Source organism: Myotis brandtii, unplaced genomic scaffold (assembly GCF_000412655.1).
Source record: "Myotis brandtii unplaced genomic scaffold, ASM41265v1 scaffold577, whole genome shotgun sequence".
Taxonomy (NCBI): Eukaryota; Metazoa; Chordata; class Mammalia; order Chiroptera; family Vespertilionidae; genus Myotis; species Myotis brandtii.
This window is the reverse complement of record NW_005370161.1, coordinates 1,203,080-1,218,451: the sequence shown is the minus strand read 5'-3', so window position 1 is coordinate 1,218,451 and position 15,372 is coordinate 1,203,080. Positions and strand designations below refer to the sequence as shown.

General features: G+C 43.4%; 1 protein-coding gene across 10 annotated transcripts in view; it reads left to right on the top strand.

Moving 5' to 3' along the window:
• PCBP3 (poly(rC) binding protein 3) overlaps positions 1–15,372 on the top strand; it is a 195,031-nt gene that overhangs the window by 75,455 nt on the left and 104,204 nt on the right. For 8 of the 10 annotated variants that reach the window (XM_014549982.1, XM_014549979.1, XM_014549977.1 and 5 more), the window contains exon 3: positions 6,783–6,865. The exons of the other annotated variants lie outside the window; for them this stretch is intronic. The gene's annotated coding sequence lies outside the window, so the exon portion shown is untranslated. The remainder of the gene's footprint in view (positions 1–6,782; positions 6,866–15,372) is intronic. 10 annotated transcript variants of the gene reach the window in all.

The following is a 15,372-nucleotide window of genomic DNA, read 5'->3' as shown; positions in this document are numbered from 1 at the left end:
CCGTGGTTCTCAACCTTCCTAATGCCGCGGCCCTTTAATACAGTTCCTCATGTTGTGGTGACCCCCAACCATAAAATTATTTTCGTTGCTACTTCATAACTGTAATTTTGCTACTGTTATGAATCTTAATGTAAATATCTGATGTGCAGGATGTATTTTCATTGTTACAAATTGAACATAATTAAAGCATAGTGATTAATCACAAAAACAATATGTAATTATATATGTGTTTTCCGATGGTCTTAGGTGACCCCTGTGAAAGGGTCGTTCGACTCCCAAAGGGTCGCGACCCACAGGTTGAGAACCGCTGCAGTACACTGTCCTGTGTGAGTACAAATTTGCAAAAGGCAGCAGCAGCAGTGGGCTGTTCTAGAAAACAGGCCTCTGCTTGCCTCTCAAGTTCAGGGGACTTGTCACCAGTAGCAGCATTCCAGGTTTTGGATGACATCACCACAGGCCCAAGGGTGCCTGGACTGACTTGTGCAGTCTCCCGCCTTCCTTCTTTCATCCTCACTAGTTCCTTGAGTTCACTCACTGGCTGTGGCCCAGCTGAGTTTCAGGGAACATGAGGTGCTGGGACTACCAGTGCCTCTGGGGCCTTTTCCCACAGTGTTCTCCTGCATCTCTTCTGTGGTTTGAATCCAGTGGAAGTGTTTCCACCATTGAGAGAGTACTGTAAGAAAGACCTGCTCCTCAGGAGATGGCCCTCCCAACCTTGGGCTGGAGTCCAGGTGACAGTATGCTCTCTGTTAGAAGATGTGGGTGTGCCTACAGGTTCAAACTGCCCTCAAAGGGCCTGTTGAGAGCACAACTCCCTGTGTGAACTGAGGGCTGGCATGGATCTCCAGGGAGTACCTCACTCCCATCCTTGCAGCTGCCTCCCAAGGCATCTATGCATTCCCATCAATAGAGAGGGAAATGGCATTGGGCTAATTTCAGTAACTTCTCTAAAATGCTAGAAAATACTAGTGCCCAATTGGAATGTAGGTTGGCCTGGCTCTGTGTCACCCCTGATCACAAGTTCTTTAGGTCCCAAAGTCCTACATTTCTTTTATAGTTTGTCTAGACTTTACTTTGTCTAAAGCTGTTTTAAATTCTAACATAACTTTGTTTTGTGATATTATTTCCCTTTCTTTAAGATGGCCAGTTTAGTTTTTTAATCTCTTGTTTTCTGAGTTTTTGTTTTCTTTCTCCTCTGAAAGCACATGGCAGGCTGCTGACTGAAACCACTCATGTTTCTTTTTGTATATATTTCGGAACATATGTTCTTCTATCTCCTGCTGTGTTTTTGTGTCTTCTTTATGTGGCAGGATGTTTTCATGACTTCTCTGTTTCTTTGCTCCTCCCTGAAAGAGAAGCCGATTGGTCCTACCTGGGCCCTGAAGTGTGTAGACATACACTGCAAGGCCTCATTTCTCTTAGGGCCTTAGACTATGAGCTGGGTGACAGATAGCTCACTTGGGCCAGGCCTCATGCCACTTTAGAAACCAGCAGCTCAGGTAGGGTGTTGAGAAGAGGCTGCATAACCTCTGGTTCTTACATGGCATCCCATTTGGCTGGGACCAGTGTCCCCCACCTCTCCCTCCAGGGCCTTTCTGGAAGGTCTTCAAAGGGTCTTCAAGGCTCCCAGTCATCCATGCTGTCACATTGGAGCTTGCAGAAAGGCTTCCACATTTGTGGCCATAACTGGTTTGTTTTTCTGATTTCTTTGCAGGACTCATTGGAAGTTTGGGAGATGGAGAGGGAAATGCATGTGCTTGGGCCATCAGCCTTTTTTCTACCAGCCCTCCCGTCCTACCTCACAGTGCTTGCTCTTTCCCCCTCCCTCAGCCAGGAGTCTACATCACTGTCCTCAACAGAATTGCACCTTCCTTACTACACTGCTGTTCTTGTTGTCTTGAATCAGGCTTTGGATTTTGTCACATTAAGCTTTTCCTGTGCTCATGTCCAATAGATGATATATCTTGAGGTCAGGACGATGGGCTACCTAAAATTCCACACAGGGTCCCATAGGTGTGACATGTTGAGTGAATTCATTGAAATTTGGTGAGTATTCAATAAACACTTAGAGGTTTTGGTTGATTGCAAACTTAATTAACAGTGTAGTGTGATGGTTGTCTAAAAAGTAAATTTCAGTTTTGAGCACATTCTGAGCAGTATATTGTCCTGAATAAGGGGTGGGGGCAATGACACTGGAAGAGTGTGCCCATAATAACAACAATTATTAGTGTATCATCTACCCACTTTAGCCGGGCTAAGAGCAGAGCAATAAGAATTGGGAAAGCCCAGCACACCAGGTCCTGTGAAACATTATTGTCCAGTTTACAAGCTCTTAGGTGGCTCTGCAGAGTGTGTGGATGGGTAGGTGGGTGGGGAAGGGGAGGCAGGACCAAGAGCAGGGCAGACAGCAGGGCTGTATGCAGTATAACTGGAATCCATGGTAGAACTAAGGGATCTAGAGTGAATTATAATCTATAAAATGAAACATATATACATATTATTGAAAAATATAGGATCTAAAATGAATGATTCACTGGACAGAAGACTGGACACAACAGAAAGCAGGCTGAGTGAGTGGGCAGCAGTTCAATGCAGTGTATCTGTACTGAAGCACAAGAGAAAAGAATAGAGATACAAAATAGAAAGTGAGCGGCTTGTGGATAGTCAAAAGGTCTACTGTAATGGAATGAGTGTCTGGGAGTGGGGAGGCACATTCAAAAATATTTGAATAGATAAAGGCCATAGATCTTTCCAAAGCATTGAAAGATACCCATGCTGTCTTTCCATGCTAGATTCTATCCATGCTAGATTAATGAAACAGACTACACTTACATGCATAAGTCAAAAAGCAAGGAAACGAACAAGAAGTACACTTCTCACATCTAGGCACATCATTATTGACACTAGAGACAAAGGCAATCTGAAAAGCAACCAGGTTTCAAGGTGGCTGAGCCACAGTCTGCATCTGGCACGTGTCTCATGGCCATGCCTTTCCGAGTGGAGCCCCTGCTCCCCTGTTCATCTGCTTTGCTAGCTCATCTGTTCTGTTTTTTTTCATAGTTTGTACTTAGACCAGCAAAATACAGACATAGTGATTACTCAGGCAACCACTTTTCTCCACAATTGCTTTTCAAAACTATACCAAATTTTAGAGGACCATCTTCCCCCTCTTCCATACAATAACCTTTTTACCCCCCCAAAATTAAATAAATTATATGGAGTGATATTATAGCCTTATGGTTATAAAAAGGGACATATACCAATTTCTTGATATAACCTTTCCCACCAAAAGAATATAGAATGAATGTCATTGTATACAGTGTTTGGATGAACACCAAACAGGTTCATGTGTGCATCTTGTGAAAGATACCACAAGGGTTGCAGCTCCCATCACACTTTGTTCTGTTGTGAATCTGTTTCCATGTGCTATCATCTTGTCATAATGATGTCATGCTGTGCTGCAACTCAGTAAATGCACTCAGTACAAAATAACCAGGAACCTTAAAAAGGCATATAAATTGGTGAAGAAAATAGTGCAGAAATAAGAATGTGCCATTCAAATAATGACTCTCTTGCACCATTCTCCTCTAGCCAGACCTCTGATAAGTCCCATCTTCCTCTTCTGAGGTGTACTGTCCCACTTTCCTTATATTGCATTTTGTGCAAATGCAAATAGTGTTTATTTGCTTTTAAATTATTTATTACTTACAAGTTTGCCTTTACTGTGTTTTTTTTAAATAAAGTAGTTTTATTTCATATTCACCAGACAAGTTACCAAATATAATGGGGGGGCTGCTGCTGCTGCTTTTCATATTCTTTTTTAAAAATATATTTTTATTGATTTCAGAGAGGAAGGGAGAGGGACACAGAGATAGAAACATCAATGATGAGAGAGAATCATTGATTTGCTGTCTACTGCATGCCCCACACTGGGGATTGAGCCCACAACCCAGGCATGTGCTCTGACCGGTAATTGAACGGTGACCTCCTGGTTCATAGGTCGATGCTCAACCACTAAACCACACCTGGCTGCTTTCACTGTGTAATTGGTATATATTCTACCTATGAAAATTGTTTGATTATCTTTGGTTGGGATTGAACACATCATAATTTTCCATTACAATCAGTGGATACATTGTTCTCCTGTAGAGTAGAAGGTTTTTCAGAACAAAATAATAGCCAAAGTGACGGGAAGGTATTTAAGAGTTCCCATTACTCCTTGTCCTTGCCAGCACTTGGCAAGGAATTGCCAGACTGTTATATTTTAGGAAGTCTAGTGGGTGTGTATTTACATCTATTTTTGTTTTAAATTTGCATATCTTTGATTACTAATGAGACTTGAGTACCTTTTCATGTGCTTATTGGCCATTTGGATCTCTTTTATGAAGTGCTTTTTTTCAGTTTTACCCATTTTTCTATTTATGTCTACCGGCCCCAGATGTTTTCACAGTGATTTTCATGCTAGATAAAAGTGTAGCAAAGTATACAAAATCTTTAGGGAAGAAAAAATTTTCTCAATAATATATTTTCAGACATGTGAGGACTTAGGGAAAAGTGTTGCTCACACGCCCTTGCTGAAAGACCTCCTTGAAGATGGGACCAGATTCTATTGAAGGCCATGGAGTAAGGGGGTAAAAGGTGACAGAAAGCCTGGTGGAGACCCCATGTGTATGATGTACAGGGAGTATGGATGTCCATGTCGAAGACCTCACAAGAAACAGCAGTGGCATACATGGCAGTGATGGAAGAGGATGGTGAGGGGTGAGAGACAGAGGGGACCAAGGGCACAATCCATTTGCTTCATGCTGTTTCAGACCAATTGACCAATGCAGAAGGCATTTAAGAACATCACATAGAGATTATCAGTGAAAGGACCAAAAATAGCTAATAAGGACTCACACTGGGCAGTCAGAAGGGAGTAATGTGGTAATTCCTGCGCCATTCGTGGTGAGTCATCAGTTATTCTGCTTTGTGGACAAAGGCCATGAGCAGGCTTTTCACACATACAAGGTCCAGATGTTCAGCGAACATAAACAAGAGCTTAAATTCTTGAACAGGTAAACTGATGAGGTAACATTTCACCTCTCAATTTGTTAGAGATCAGAATGTGAACAGTCAATCATGTAGGCAGTGAGTGGCTAGAGAGATAGCACTCTGGAATTTGATAGGGTATAATTTGCAGATACCTACATGGAGAAGATTTTGGTTAACTTCTCTGAAATTAAAAATGTGCAGTATTTTACTTCTTATGCTGAGGTACCTCTAAATGTGCTTATTCAAGAAAATACCAAGATTTATGAAGGTACTGTGCCAGGTGTAGAGTAGGCATGTGTGCGTTTTTACCCCCACCCCCACGCAGAAAGAACATCCTGGATGGACCCACAGAGATGGTAACAGTAACTGTGAGCTCAGCAAAGTAGGAGTCTGACTTTGCTTTGTTTATTTATATTTTTACTCTATATTTAAATATCTATCGTTTTGAAGAGTTATGAAAACCACCTAACACTAGGAAGAATTTTTATTGTTAATATTGTTAAAAGAATTTATGTGTATTGCCAAGCTTATCCAGACTCATGGCTTGTTACTGTTATTTAATCACTGAGAAATTCACCCACCACTTTGGGAGCATGCAGAGCAGAGAATGTTCTGGCATATTACTGCTCCTACATAGAAGGGACACAGAATAACAGTCATTAAAATGCTGTAAATAGGAACGTGTCCTGAATTTACCCTCACCCTTGGAAGGAATTATCTGTCCTGCTCCTTGCACAGGAGCATGCCCCAGAGGCTAGAGTGCACCAATGGAGCGATGGAGCAGGATCTTCCTTCCTTACAACCCTGACAACTATGTTCCCTCTCTGAGCATTATGCCTCCTCTGTAAAAGTGGTGATAATTATACCTGCTTCCTAATCTGGCAAATATTAGGTGTAAGAGAATAATAATGAAAGTGCTTATAAATAATAAAGTGCTCAAGAATTGTTAGTTTCTCCCTCTTTTAGGGATTTGGCATGTCTTTTATAATCCAGTGCCTACTTCTGGAATATAATTCTTTAGGTATGAGTAAGATATTGACTATATCGTGATATTTCATCTCAGTTTTTTTGGAAGTGTGTTCTTGCCACCCAAATTCATCAAGGAGCCTTCTGAGACCCAGGCCACTCCCCAGGAGGGTTGGGGTTGGTGGCACTGGGTTACTGCACATGGAATCTCAGGGAAGACCTCCCAAGTGGGTGACAGGCAGGGCCTCCTCCTTAGTCACTTTGCTGCATTGAAGTAGACAGTGGTACTTGGCTGGGGTCCACAGCACTCTGGCACCTCTGAATTCTTCCAAATGTGTTGCCAGATTTTTAAAAATGCATTTCTGCTGTAACCGAGGATGCATCCTGTTCCAAGTGTGTTGTAAGTCAGAAGCCACACTGAGCAGTTGAAACTTTGAGGTGCAGCTCAGGTATACTGGCTACAAGGAAAGGATAAAGGTCTTTTGAGTAGATCAGAGCAGAGGCAGAGGGGGTACCTTGGGATACAATGGAGCACCCACATAGGTGTGGACAGGAGCACACAATCGGGCACACACCAGGGAGCAGCACCGTGACCTATGGAACTGTGTCTGACAACTGCTGATGGCCACAAATCAAATTTCAACTATACCAGGTGTTCTGTGAACCCCCAAAATGTGAGAATGATAAGGAATTGGGGCCGAGTGGGATTTTGAGGTGTACCATAACATTGGCCTTGCTGAGTTCATCAGGTAACATGACACTTTTCCCTTGCTTTTTGGTAGATGGACAGTGTCCTCACCCTCGGGGGAAGCAGGTGGGCTGGCAGGACAGGCGTCCACAGGCCGGGAGAAGGAGACACTCCCAGGTACTCTCATCTACCCCGCTGGTGACCTGCCTGCCTGGCCCCATCCTATTGCAGACAATGACTCACCTGTGACCCTTGCTTTTCCTGGTCTGCTTTGTCCACCTGTGCCCTGCCTGCACCCAACCTCAGTGCCTGTTGGTTGACCCACCTCAGCCCAGATCTTGACCCTCCCTTCTCCCACCCTTACTGAGGGCCTGGTCCTCACTTCTGGTTGCTCCCTTAGCTTGACCACTTCTTTTGAAGTTCTTAACCCTGAATTGCACCCTGGCTCCCATTAACCTCCTGACAGGGTGAATGTCACCTGCTGGTATTCATGCCTTTTGGATGCAGACCTGCTTCTCAGCTGTTCATTTCCTTTAACAGGGTCATTGGTAGTGAAATCAGAAAGAACGTCCTGTTCCTTCAGTGATGCAACCTGGAGTGTGTGGTGATGTTACTCTTCATTTGTACAGAATGTTAATGCTTTCACTGGCCACAGGTCATTCTCTTCAGGTTAGAAACATAGTGAAGGTAATGAGACACTTCAGAATCAGAATTGATTTTAGGAGTAATTCTAATGAAGCTGGGAAAATTGAATTGTGACCTCACATTCAACAGGTTCCCTCAGCAGACAGATCAAGCATGCTTTGTTCCAGGTCCTGGTTCTAGGCTGGGTCAGGTTCATCAGCAAACACACCGACAGGCCCTGCCCCCAGAGACTGTCTTCAAAGGTAGACTGAACACCTGAGAAAGAAGGTGATAAGGTCCATTGATAAAGGAAAAGGGTGAGCAGGAGTAAGGGAGTGTGTGTGGGTATGTGTATGTGTCTGCATGTATGTGTGCACATGCATGCTTGCGATTGGGGGTTGGTGATCAACAGGACTTTCAGGGTTGGCCTCGCTGAGAAGGTGACATTTAAGTAAAGGTGAGGGCATAACTAATGGAGGGAGAATAGCATTCCAGGCAGAGGAATAGCCAATGTGAGGCCTCAGTGTGAGAATGGTTAGAAAACAGCCAGGGGCCAGTGTAGTGTGTTGGTGAGCAAGGGGGAGAGGTGCGCATGGGTCGTTGTGGCCTGTGAGAGCTCAAATTCTACCACACCTGTAGAGCCAGCCCATAATTCCCAAGATGAAAAAGGCCTTTCCCACCTCTGAATTACCATAGCAAACTAGCCAAGTTGCTTCTCGGATACCTCTACTTGTGAAAGGGGTAATCCAGCAAAATGTGCTAGAGCTCAACAGGGTCCAGCTTAAACGGCAATGCATGATAGCAGACAGCCCCACAGCAGGCCAGGTACTGTGTCAAGCACTTTATACATGCTAACTCTTCAAATGACCAGTTGCTGTTATTACCTAAAATGATATCCGGATAGGTGAAGCAACTTGCCTTGAGTAATGGCTACCTACAAGGCTAGTGGTGCAGAGTCAGGAAGCACAGACGGTCAGGCCACAGGGCCAGGGGCAGTGGCCACACAGCCTCTACACAAAGCCTTGTGGGGCTCAGCCCCAGTCACTCTCCCATCTGCCTCTTATCTCTCTGCTCAGAGCAGGGGCTGTTTTCCAATCTCTTCCCTGTGTTTTAAAGGAGCACAAGATGGCCCCTAATTCCCATCCCCAGATACCCTTGGCTGACTACTCATTAAGTCTCATGTTCATCTTCAATCAATCCAGGCATCTGGCAATAAGCAACCTACGAGCACTTGCTCTTGTAGTGGTTGTTCGGAAAAAAATCTAAATACTCTCTCTGAAAGTTGAGGACAGGATGTAGATTAACAATTGAGAAAAAGAGAGGGGGTGGGGAGAGAAATAAAAACCAGATTGCCTTGGTTCAATCTACTTTAACAGAAACCCCACAGAGGAGAGCATGCATGAATCAGCAGCAATGATAGTCAGTTAAACAAGGATGGCTATTTTCTATTGATATAAAGATCATGTTTCCACAGACAAGCAACTATTAAAATATTCATGGACAGATGGATTAGAAATAAACAGGAAAATGAACATAGCATTGCTAGCATAACATCCCATTGTGTTTCTAACAATGTAACATGATTGTCAAAGTGTGCAAGTGTGTTGTCCCGAGTTCAACTAGTGTCACCTCATATGTCCTTTTTTCTTCTGTGATGTATGACAGTTTGAATGATTGTTCTCCACCTCACTCCCCCTCTGCCAATGAAACTACATGCAGCACAACCATGGCTCCAGCACCTCCGACCCTAAGAGGTCACGTGACTTGTTTGGAATGGTGGGACCTTAATAAACAGAAGAGGCAGGACACAGGCCCTAAGAGTTCCTTCCCAGGCAGCTTGCCCTTTGTGCTTGTGTGACCCTCCCGGAGAGAAGTATGCCCCCCGCTTTAGCCCAGGCCCAGAATGAATGCAGAGCAGACCTGAACTGAGGGGCAAGTCTGGGTGCTGTGTGGCTAGCAGAGCATGCAAGTTCAAATAGCATGCCATTTCACCAAGAAATTCTCCAGTATGCATTTAATCTAGGAATATTTCTCATAGCCACTATGCAGAAATCAAGAAAATTTCTTTAATGTCACCTAACAGTCTATATTCAAATTTCCAATAGTCTCTAAGATGTCTTTTTATAATTGCTCTATTCAATAATAATCTAAATCAGGTTGACAGAATGACTTATGATATATTTTATTCTGTGGCTGCCTCTTCTCTTTTTATAAGCTTTTTATTTACTGAACATACAAGCCATTTTAGAATCTTCTAAATTCTACATCTGGCTGAGAGCCTGTTCATGATATCTTGACGTGTCCTCTGACCTTGAATTTCTGCAAACTAGCAGTTAGCTTTAGAGGTTTGCTTCAGACTCAGGTTCAGTTCCTCCTTCGTGCTGGGCTGTGACCTTCCCATGGGGTCAAAGCACAAGGCAGAACAGAACCTGGGTCGGCCCCTCTCTTGATGTTGTGGTTGGCAGCAGGTCTAGTGGTCTCTCTGAAACAATAATCTTCTATAAGTAGAAACTTTACCTTGTCCATGGTCTGAAATATAGTCTCCATAGCAAAAGACAAATGCGTGCTGGATTCTTTCATTTTCATTTACTGATGATTAAAACACTGAGTAGGTTTCACCTAACAACCTCCAGAGAAGAATGATGTTTCTGTTCTTGTGATTCAGATTCATTATGACTCATGGATTATTATGTATTTGCTGTAATTCAGTCCACTGCAGCCCCTATTTTTTTTGATGTTCACAGTGTTATATATCTCTGGCACCCAGAGCCCTTCAAGGTGGCCCATGTGTGATTTTGAAATTACCTCATTAGTCTTGTGAGTTTCCTCCCTTTTAGTGCAAACCAGATGCTTCAGGCCCAACTTGTACCACTCCTCCAAGAAACCTACCCTTTTAGGGTCTAGACCAGTGGTTCTCAACCTTCCTAATGCAGTGACCCTTTAATACAGTTCATCATGTTGTGGTGACCCCCAATTTCATTGTTACAAATTGAACATAATTAAAGCATAGTGATTAATCACAAAAACAATATGTAATTATATATGTGTTTTCCGATGGTCTTAGGCGACCCCTGTGAAAGGGTTGTTCGACCCCCAAAGGGGTCGTGACCCACAGGTTGAGAACCGCTGGTCTAGACTCTGAATGGTAGAGGTGTTCATAACTCCTAGAACTATTCCCACAAAAAATCTACTAGAATACATTTTTTTAAAAAGTAAAAGTAAAACCTGTAGTTTATCCAGACAGTGGAACACTGTTCAGTGACAAAAACAAATGAGCCATCGCCCAGCTGGTGTGGTTCAGTGGTTGTGTTGACCCATGAACCAAGAGGTCACGGGTTTGATTCCTAGTCAGGGCACATGCCCAGGTTGCAGGCTCGATCCCCAGTAGGGGTCATGCAGGAGGCATCCGATTGATGTTTCTCTCTATCCATCTCCTTTCCTCTCTCTCTAAAAAAAATTTAATAAAAACATTTTAAAAAAAGAAAGAAATGAGCCATCAAGCTATGAAAAGTCACCAAGGAACATGAAGTTCATAATGTTAAATGACAGAAATCAATCTGAAAAGGCTGCATACTGTAGTATTCTACTATCAGAAAATTACATGATTTAGAACAGCGGTTCTCAACCTGTGGGTCGCGACCCCTTTGGTGGTCGAATGACCCTTTCACAGGGGTCGCCTAAGACCATCCTGCATATCAGATATTTATATTACAATTCATAACAGTAGCAACATTGCAGTTATGAAGTAGCAACGAAAATAATTTTATGGTTGGGTCACAACATGAGGAACTGTATTTAAAGGACCAGAAGGTTGAGAACCACTGATTTAGAAAGACTGAAATCACACAAGGTATATCTGTGGCCACCATAGAATTAAATAAAAAACAACTAATAAAAAGATATTATGTACTTAGCAAATATCTGAAAATTAAGCAACACATTCTAAATAACTTACACAAAGGTCAAGGAAATAAATTGTAAGAGAAATTGGAACTTTTGATAATAAAATGATTTTAAAACAACATATCAGCATCTGTGGGATACAGCTAAAGCTGAGTTGAGAAAAATGTAGAGTTGTATTAGAAAAGTCTAAAATTAATGATGTAAGCTCCTATCTTAAGAAACGAGAGGAAATAGAGCAAATTTAGTCCCAAGTAAAGAAGGCAGATGTGGCAGACACAGTGATGCCCGTGTCCTAGTCCCTGGGACCTCTGAATATGTGACCTCACCTGGGAAAGGGACTTCACAGTTGTGATTAAGGTCACAGACCTCAGGACAGGAGATTATCCTAGATTATTCAGTAGGCCCAGTACAATCACAGGCATACCTTAGAGTGGAGAACCTCTCTGAGCTGGGTTAGAGAAAAAAGGGATGATGAATGGAGAGTCAGAGAGACATGCGGCCTTGCTGAGGTGGGAGGCAGAGGAAGGGGTCACGAGCCGGGGAATATGGGAAACCTAGACACTGGAAGACAAGGAAGCGATTATCCTGCTGTTTTCCACTCGGTACAACGGCAACCTTCTCAGAGACATCTTCTAGAAACCCCGGATCCAGACTGAACCTTGAGGAAGGGAAGAGCTCAGGGAGTAGGGTCCAGCCAGCTCAGTAACTCGTACTCTGTCAGGCCAGGGAAAGGGGACTTGGGAGAGGAGCAGCCCAATCCTGGCTGAGCAGGGCCCACAGGGAGTTCCTGGTCACTTCTCCTCAACCCACAACCACAGTGATGGTGCACATTTCAGTCCTGCATTCCCCGTGAGATCCAATGAGCAGTCTAAACTCTGACCCTCAAGCCCAAGACCACACAGGGCCACGATATGCTCCAGGTAAGGGGGCAGGTTTGAAGATAAAGCTCCTTCCATGAGATGGGTCATTAGATTTACAATTTGAAAAATAGTTTTATTTCTCACTCTGCACTATTTCAAACCTTAGAGACACTAAAAGCAATGAGAAACCAGTGTACCTGATATTAAGGATTAATAAATGATAACACTGTTTTATTTGCTTCAGCTTATTTTTAAATGAATAAAACACAAAACACTAAAGAACAAGGGCCCGGCAGCCTCTTCTCTGCTCCCATGCCCCCCAGGCCCTGCCACCAGAGGTGGGCGTTGCCTCCTGCACAATCATGGTGGGTGAGCTCTCAACAACATGCCCTGTCATACCATGTGTTCAGAAAGCCAGCAGCAGTGGTATAACACTGCACATGCCCCACTGCTGCTTACATTCAAGACTTATCAGCGCAGATGCATGTGGATCTAACTCTTCATTCCACAGGAGGTATATTTATACACACTAGCCCTCACCAAAGACCTCCAGGGGGTTGAAACCATGGGTAGCACTAAACCCTGCATATGCAAAGTTTTCTCCTATACACACACACCTATGATAAAGATTAATTTATAAATTAGGCACAATAAGAGATTAACAATAGTAACTAATAATAAAATAGAATAATAACAATATACTGTAATAAAAGTTATATGAATGTGTTCTCCCTCTCAATTTTTATATTTCTCAGTCTGTACCTATTTCTGAGTCTGTGTGACCATCCCTTACTTTCAGTATATGGCTTGGTGTCACCTGTTTCAAGGGATCCCTTGCTGAAGTCCTCGTAGAGACTTAATGCTTTTTGGAACAACACATTGCCATCAACCGGAATACATTCTTGGTTCATGTCTTCTACCCACAAATTAATGCCTTCTTTATCTTAACTAAGTACTTATCACACACTGTGGCCGTAATTTCTGTAGTTTGAGGTGCGACAGCAAAACTATCACAAATATCTTTCTCCTTCCTCACAATTTCATGGATAGAAGAGTCATTCTTATCATAAATCTCAGCAACCTCAGCATACAATCCTTTTTCTTATGAAATTGAGAGCATTTACCTTTTCACTTAAGGGAAGCACTTTATAGTGTCTCTTCGGCATCTCGGAGTTGCCAGCATCACTGCTCTTACGCTTTGGGGCCGTTATTAAGTAAAATAAGGATGACTTGAACACAAACACTGTTAATACAGTTGTGATATAGTCAGTTTGATAACCCAGACTGCTAATGGACAGAGAGTATATACAGCGTGGAGATGCAGGACAAAGGGATGATTCACATCCAAGATAGGATGGAGTGGATGATGTAAGATTTCAACAAGCTGCTCAGAACGGCATGAGAATTAAAACATGAATTATTTATTTCTAGGATTTTCCATTGAATATGTTTGGTCTATGGTTGACTGTGGTAACCACAGGTAACTGAAACAGTGGAAAGTGAAACCATGGATCGGTGGGGAGGAGGGGGGCCTGCTGTATCTAGTCTCATGTAAACTTGGCATTTCTGAATATTTGCACAGGAACTTGTTCAGATGTGTCTCCTTGTACACATGTGCCTGGTATTTCTTGTGTATAATACGAGGAGTGGGAATGCTGGGTCCTGGGGACATGGCAGTCCTCCATTTCCCTGGACACTGCCAGTCTGCTCTCGTCCACCCCAACCCAGCAGCATCTGAGGGCCCTCCAGCATGCTAGTCAGCCTTCCATAACCTCAACCTATGTTTGCCAGTGAAGTTATGAAGTGGCCCCTACCTGTCCTGCTTCTCATTCTTGGAGCTGAGGGGAGCTGGTGGGGCTGAGGGAGGCTGGGCCCCTCAGTGGACACTGCCCAGGCATTTCCTCCTCCATGGCTCTGGTGCATTCTCTGCCTCATTTTCTTTCTAAGAATCATTTTTCCTTTGTCTTCCTGATCTGTAGCTTTCTTTGCATAGTCTGCATGCAGGCTGAGCCCCCAAGTGCATGAGTAGGTGCTCAGAGGACACTGAGGACCCTGGGCTATGCTGGGACATGGTGAGGGGAGGGGAGGCAAGGAAACAGGGCTGGAGGGCTGGTGGGGCCCTGCAGGAGGACAGGAGCAGGTTCCAGGGTCAGGCTCCTGCTGTGTACCCAAGAAGACACTGTGGGAGGACTGGTGGGAGAGAGGTTCCCACATCCACATCCCTGCCAGCAGAAGGCCCAGGAGAACAGGCAGAATAACTGAGCTTTCAGACACTGCACCATTTAATGGTGGACAAGAAAAAAAATGTGCGTGGAGTCAGAAAAGGAGCATTCCCAAGGGCAGAGAGAGCTGGGCTGATGTGGCAATAGCCACAGAAAGAGGTTTTTCAGAAAGGAATACAAGAATAGTCAATAATTCATTGACTTTAAAAATTGGCAGGTCATGCATAAGTTGTGTCCATAGCCTCAAGGCAGGGAGGAGATGAAAGGCTGGCCAAATGTGGACAAGACAGGCTGCAGCTCAAAGTTTTTTCCAAAAATGCAGGCCGGGCAGTTAGTTAAAGATAACTATGACTATAGATCAGCGGTTCTCAACCTGTGGGTCGTGACCCCTTTGGGGGTCAAACAACCCTTTCACAGGGGTCGCCTAAGACCATCGGAAAACACATATATAATTACATATTGTTTTTGTGATTAATCACTATGCTTTAATTATGTTCAATTTGTAACAATGAAATTGGGGGTCACCACAACATGAGGAACTGTATTAAAGGGTCACAGCATTAGGAAGGTTGAGAACCACTGCTATAGATACTTAAAAAGGGTGGCATTAAAGTTATTTGTGATAATGTGATTCTCTACATAATACATCCTGACTTTTGAGACTCAACAGGATATAGTTTACTGATGGCAGATTATAAACTAAAGATGAAAAAATAAACATCTTTACTATATATAATAATTAAAATAGAAATAAAAATATAAAATGATCAGGAATAACTTGAATAAAGATCGTGTAAGGTCTATACCAGAAAACTACAAAACTTCACTAGATGGAACATGGGCAGACAGCCCTGGAATATCTGTGAATTGGAAGACCCTTCCTCCCAACATCTATCCTATCTAATAAAAGAGAAACATGCAAATTGACCATACCCCCCGAACGCTTCCCATTGGCTAATCAGCAGGATATGCAAATTAACTGCCAACCAAGATGGCGGCCGGCAGCCAGGCAGCTGAAGCGAACAGGAGGCTTGCTTGCTCCAGTGATGGAGGAAGCCAAGGTTCCCCGCCTGCC